The 6,456-nt window shown below is 44.8% G+C and overlaps 1 protein-coding gene and 1 long non-coding RNA gene across 3 annotated transcripts in view; one reads left to right on the forward strand and one right to left on the reverse strand.

Annotated features, from left to right (window-relative positions):
* Positions 1-6,456, reverse strand: part of LOC132321735 (acrosin-like) — a 61,349-nt gene that overhangs the window by 27,899 nt on the left and 26,994 nt on the right. The gene's annotated exons all lie outside the window — the stretch shown is intronic.
* Positions 147-5,329, forward strand: LOC132321752 (uncharacterized). Of its 2 annotated transcripts, none has more exons than XR_009484877.1 (3): positions 147-224; positions 2,396-2,484; positions 5,032-5,329. It is a non-coding gene; the product is annotated as an uncharacterized LOC132321752 (long non-coding RNA). The 2 variants fall into 2 exon arrangements; XR_009484876.1 differs by lacking the exon at positions 147-224 and adding an exon at positions 1,852-2,028.

Consider the following 6,456-nt stretch of genomic DNA (forward strand, 5'->3'; position numbering starts at 1 on the left):
AAGCCCCCGCGCGCGCGCAGCAGCGCCGCGACGGCGGTCGGCAGCGGCCAAACCGGTGCACGCGCTCTGGGACGCAGCCTCGCGAGAGAGAGCGCGGCTGCGCCGCCCGGCGGGGTGGGCAGCGGCAGCGGCGCGGCAGCGCGGGCCTGCCCGTCCCGCTGCGCGACCGCCGAGGGGTTTGTCCGCCGGGCCGGCGCTCCCGCTCCTTTCGCCGGTGGAGTGCCGTACGTGGGGGAAGAGCAGAGCTGAGGCCTGGCCGGAGCGGGGCGGGGGAGGGCGCGGCGGGCGCTAGGGCCGTAGGAGCCCTCACGGCTGCTCCCGTGGCCGCGGCGCCGGGCCGCCGTGCTGGGAGCGTCAGCTGTGGCGAGGGGGAAGGGGAAGTCGTGGAGCTGGAGAGGGGGTGTCCTCCGGCGCTGCCATGGGGTGTCCTCCGGCGCTGCGCCGTGGCTGGGTTTGCAGCGCAGATCACCGGCGCCGGGGCATCTGCCGAGCGCCAAGGCCACGCGTCCTCCGCGCTTCGTTTCTCCGCATCCTTGGAGACTCACCTCCGTTTTGAGTGAAAACTAGGTCCGGCAGTAAAAGCCAGTTAAAGCACTTGGATTCGGAAGTTTCCGCGTAATGACGAGCTATTGATGCCTGCCATGCCCACAGCCCTTTTCTTTTTAATCGCTCATTTCCTCAAAATACAATGCTGGTAGCAGCTTTTCTGTTCAGTCAGTCTGGAAGATGTTGGTCCAAGGATTTAATATTAGATGGCTAAAGTTTCTGGCATTGTTTCCCGCCAATATAGGGCTAGTAGCAACTTTTCTGATTAATGTTTTGGAAGCCATGAGTCTGGCTGTGGATGGGTAAAGCCAGGGCTCTGAGCAGAGAGATTGTTAAAGGTACTGCTGCCTTCTTGATCAGCGTGTTCTAGAGGGCAAGCATAATGCTATTGCTTTTTTTTATATACACCGTTAACCTAAAAAGATTATTGATACTGCATCTTTAATGTGATAAATGACTCAACCCCAAATAGGATTGCAATTAAAGTTTAGAATTTATTAAACGAATAGAGGCAAGCAAACAGCGCTGGGTGCGCCGGGAGTCTCTGCTCCACCAAGACGCACACCGTACAGTTCTTGTTTTCGGTTTGTATTTCTTCTGCTGCTACATATTCATAGGAAAGGTTGGTCTTTGTATATGAATTAGGTTCCTCCCCCCCCCCCCCCCCATATGTGACGTGTAGCATGATTTGGGTGGAGAGACGAGTGCTATAGTCATATATGTTTAGCATGACCTCTATAATCTTCATTAGCATATGCAGGGTGTGAGTTGTAATATGCATTTCACCAGTAATGAGGCAAAGGTCAGTTATCGGACACGAAACCTTTTCAAAGAAACAAAGGACCTCTCACATTCCTGTTATCTTACTGTCTTTGCTGACCATAAGCAGGGCTGTCCTGCCTCCACAGGACCCCCTCCTTATCTGCATCCTGTGTTAGCTGGGTGAGTCTCCACTCCCCCGGGTCGCACAAGAGATAGCAAGGGCAGTCTTAACAGCTATTTGAGCACAGGAATCCCACCTCATTATCCAAATTCCACACGCCCTATAGACTTCTTTTGCTTAATACTATGCGGTTAGCAACAAAACCAGTTTTGGAATATTTGTCAGGCAACCCTTGCAAGATACAAGAACTATATACATTAACCACTCTGTGTTTCTTAGGCTTATGGTTAACAAGGGTACGTAGGACAGAAAGTCACATTTCATCATGCGGCCCTAGCATTGTTCCATATTGACACGAATCAGATGAACACATTTCACATTTAACATCGTTATTTTATTTTGGGGTAGCCTGCTTTGGGGTGTAAAAGTCACCATTTCTTGTAATTGTGTTTCAAACATGAAGTTTCTCTCTTTAGAAGGAGCCTTTGGAATCATGATTCTATTCTCCAGATAGCAGAGGATGGTCTCCCTCGAACTGGAGGAAGAGTGAATGAACGCCCTGAGCGTATTCCATGCTAGGCCTATCGGTGTGCCAGCAGGTAAAACTTGGCAACTTCTACCTGTGATATCGCTTCCCCTCCCTCTCCTTTTTCTTCAAAACTGGGTCTCACTTTATGTCACACTGACCTGACAATGTTCACAGGCAAAAAAGGGATAACAATCAGAACAAAGTAACAGAGATTTGAAGAGGAAAAACTGGGACAGAAAGTAACAAGCACTTAATTTAAATCAATCTTTAAGAACAAATCATTCTAGGCAGGACTGAGCACCCTGGCCTCATGATAGAGTCGTCCTTACAGCTTAAGATACATTTGCCTTTGTGATTGGTCTTTGTTTAAGCACACAAGTACTTTCCAGAGGTACTCTCAGTGAGACCGAGTGATGTGTAATTCATTATTTTTGCAGCATTTTTAGCCCAGAAGAAAATGGAGGAAAACATCTTAAAATCAGTAGCCGCATTGATCTGCTCTAGACAGCCTCCTTCATAGTACGGGGTAAGTAGTCCTTGGTATGTCAGTAATGACAATCAGTATTATAACTGCTTCCTGATAAGGTTAGCGAGTCCCTTCCTTCTCCTTTTCAGTTTTCTAGGTATTTCATATGCAGTCCTTGACTTAAACTTCTCTGTTCTGGGAGCACGGCACTGCACTACCCCCCAGTTATCTCGACTAGCCAAGTGTTACCGCTCTGGTTAAACAAAACTGGGCTGACATCAGTGCTGTTTTATGGTTGACTCAAAAAAGCAAAGCACAGATAGCCTGCTAGACATATCCAAAAATCTCCCGATGGCCCAGACTGACAAAACACCACTTGTGAAGGGGAGGCAGTGAGCTCCAAGAGCAGCTCCCAGGCAGGAATAACCTGTGAGTCCCATGCCTAGTGACATAAACAGGCCGTGCTGATCAGTTTCAGCATGATCCGGCGGAGTCCTTACTTTGTCCCGCTGCCAAGAATTCATAATGTCAAGCAGCCCTTGTGCCAGCACAGTCCTATTCAGTCCTAGGATGTGGCCACAACATGGAAGACACCCTTTAAGTGCTTTTGAAGCTCACAAATCTGAATTGCTTTGTAGCATATTCGTAATACATCAAGCTGCACACAGACTGCTGGTAGTGCAGCAGGTAGCAAGGGAAGCAGATGATTCCCTACCATCTCTCGACCGCAGGAAGAAAGCTTCTCTGTACCCACCTGGGAAAACTGCTCTTGAAGAGGCAGCGGCTGGCAATACAAGTTCCAGTACTGGCCTTCTATAGACGGGCAATATACATGCTCCAGTTCCTTGAATGTCCAAAGAAGAGCTTTAGAATACATGCTTTCCAAGTTGCCGGCATACCGTACTTCCTGCTGAAGAGGGGTGGTAGGCTCGGAGACACCGTTTGAAGTCATTCCAGGTTTTTGCAGGAGTTGGAAAATACAAAAACTACTAGGAAAATAAAATACAAACCTCAGTTTTAGCTCATGGTTAGTAGAAGAGAACATCCTTAGTTGTTTTAGAGCACCTCAACCACTGTCCTTAGGGAAGGGAAACAGCCAGGGAAGTGAGGGCCCAATTTTTCCATGACAACCTTCTTCTCAGATAACTAACATGCAGTTCTGGGTGGAAAAGTAAGTGGGAAGGCATGCAGGAAAAAAATGGGGAATCCTAAGATTCCTCTTAGGAGAGTCCTGATTCCAAGATAGAAGAAACTGGATTCCTTCTTCTATTCCTGCAATTTAGGAGAATTTGGCTGGTCGTTTGTCAGCAACATTCAGCGCCCTTCAGAATTGAGAGCAACCCGTTTTTTTCTGTTAGCTGTGCCACTTTCTCCCTGTCAAGTTTTAGAAAGAAAAAAGTGGGTAAAGAAGCTCCTGAACGTAACAAAGGCAAAGCATTCTGTTGATCTTTGCTCAGCTGTAGAGTAATATCCAGGCAGCTTTTGCCTCAGCAAGGAAAGGAAAATGGGGAGATGAATTCTATTTGTTTATGCTTTAGTTACTACCACTCCATGACTTTGCTATAGCTGCTCTTGGTTCACTTCACCTTGAGAATTGTTGGCTCCAGGAACACCAATGGCATGGTGCATTAACTGTGTTACACACAGGAAAAAATCAGCGTATACTGCTAAATTTGGTGCTTCTAAACATGTAGCGATGTCTCATGCCAGAAAAAGTACCTTACATATCTTTCGTACTTTCTTTCTACAACAAAAATGTCCATGTCTGCATCAAGACAGTGGTGTAACTGACTCTTTCAGGTATAAGTCAAAAAAGAATAGAAAGTGATGGTGTCTGTCATTTGTAGGTGGACAAGTTCTTGCTGTAGGTTCAAGGGCAGGAACACCGCCCCCCCCCCTCTTTTTTTTTTTTAAACTCCTCTCCTGTGTGTAAAGGAGCATGTAGCTGCCTATCATTCAGGCCAGTTTTGCCCGATTTCTCAGAATTCCTTTCCATCTGCTGGCAGCCAAGGAATGCAGCGCATACGGGCCCCAATAAAGCCTCCCTGAAAGTAATGTTTGTACGCTGAATAATGTTGAGGTACACTGCGCTAGCTCAGGGGAGCAGAACTAAGTAGTTGAACGGGCTGGTTTTTTCCTCCTGCAACTCAGCACATCCCAAGTTTACAAAGCAGCTACAGAAAGCAGAGAGAAAACGACAGGAGAAGTGGCAATCAGTAGCAGATTCTAAGGGCGAATAAAAAAGTGCTTATGGCAGCTGTGGAACAGAGAAACTGCAAACAGGCCAGGGAGCTATGACAGCCAGGACAGAAAGAGGACATTTATTGCTGTCTCTGCTTCAAAGGGAGAGCACAGTCCTCTAGCCCTCCGTTACTCTTTATTGGAAATGTAGAAGAACAGAGGATCTTCTCTAACCTTCCTTTCGGTACTGCTGGGTGCAGAAGTCAGAGTAGGGACAAGTGCATAAAGGGCTGCAATAGTAGCCTTCTCCTTGTGTGCGTAGAAGATGCAAGACAGATACAACTTGCTCAGAAGCGTAACATTTAAGCAAACAACCATATTACTGTGATTTTATTATCCTGATAGTTTTTTTTTTTCTTTTACTAGTTGATGGCCATGCATCTAGAATGGTGGCAGCACCAAGACCAGAAAGGGAGTACAAGTTTGTAAATGCATGTCTGGTGCAAGAGACTGCTGGAGATGACTCAAGTAACCAGAACTCGTTCTTTTCAAGGCTCCTATTAGGAGACTTCTGGAGAATTATCAGTAGGAAGGTTAACGAGTTCCTCAACGATCGCTTTCATGTCATTTAATCCTAGAATAACCCAATTTCTATGAAGTTTGCAAGAAGTCTGTTCATAATTCATGTGGGGGGATAAATAAAAATAAACCCGTGTTATCCCAACCTCTGGATCTCCTACTGTGTCTCTTTACATGTGTCTTTTATTCTTGTTTCACTCTGGCTTAAAAAAAATGCTGAACTTCTTGTTAGCATAATTAAAAAAAAGGGATTGAAACATACCTGGTGTCAAAGGAGTGTGAGCACTAATAATGAAAATAGTACCAGCTGGGTTCCAAGAAGCAGCATGATAGGCACCAAGAGTAAGAATAGAGAGCTGTATACAAATCTAAACTCTTTAAAAAATCCTTTTTATTGATTCATTACCATACAAAATTTATTCAAATTACATCCATTTGAAGTGGTGAGATCACAGCTAGGGAACAGGTCATCCTTTCATAAATCGACTTACAAAACCCACCATAAAAGCTTTTTTTGGTTGGGTTTTTTTTTTACAGTATTTTACAGAGGGTTTCTTTTTAAACTAGCATACAATGCAAAGCTAAATTAGATTAGTATTTTGGCCCCACACATTGGGGCAACTGTTTAATTTGTACAAAAAGAGATGGTCTGCGTTAAGTCTTTGTTTTCTCTTCCCCCGCAGAAGTGCCCCTTTGTCTCGCAAATTTTCACGCTCACACAACTTTTAACTTTCCTCTTCCACAAGACAAAAACTTTAAATACTGCAATTTTATTTACACATCCACATCTAAAAAAACTCTTAAAAAATTACAAACCAGCTAGAAAATATTCTGGCAGTGTTTACAAATTAATTCTATTGGACAAAACTGCTAGGTAACTAAAGTGTGAGTTGAGAACATACGTCAACTTAAATACCACTGCTGAATGATCTATGCCCACATTTGTACATACAAACACACACTTAACACTGTTTTACAGTTCTTTATGTGTTGCCCTTCATACATTTGTTACATTCCAAAACTCACACAGTCATACAGTTTTCTTATTAGTACTGGGACTGCTTGCCTTTTCATGTGTGAGCTTTCATAGCAGCAACTCAATGGTACCAGAAAACCTGCATACACAATATTCTACTACAGTACAAATAGTACTAATTTTCTGAGTGTGTCAGACAAGCAGAACAGTAATGGAAACAAAAGCATTATATGGGCATCATCTAATCAACATTACATTAATTTAGCCCGGAACACGGCAATGTATTTTACACGCAA

The sequence above is a fragment of the Gavia stellata genome, unplaced genomic scaffold, assembly GCF_030936135.1.
Source record: "Gavia stellata isolate bGavSte3 unplaced genomic scaffold, bGavSte3.hap2 HAP2_SCAFFOLD_44, whole genome shotgun sequence".
NCBI classification, from domain to species: Eukaryota; Metazoa; Chordata; class Aves; order Gaviiformes; family Gaviidae; genus Gavia; species Gavia stellata.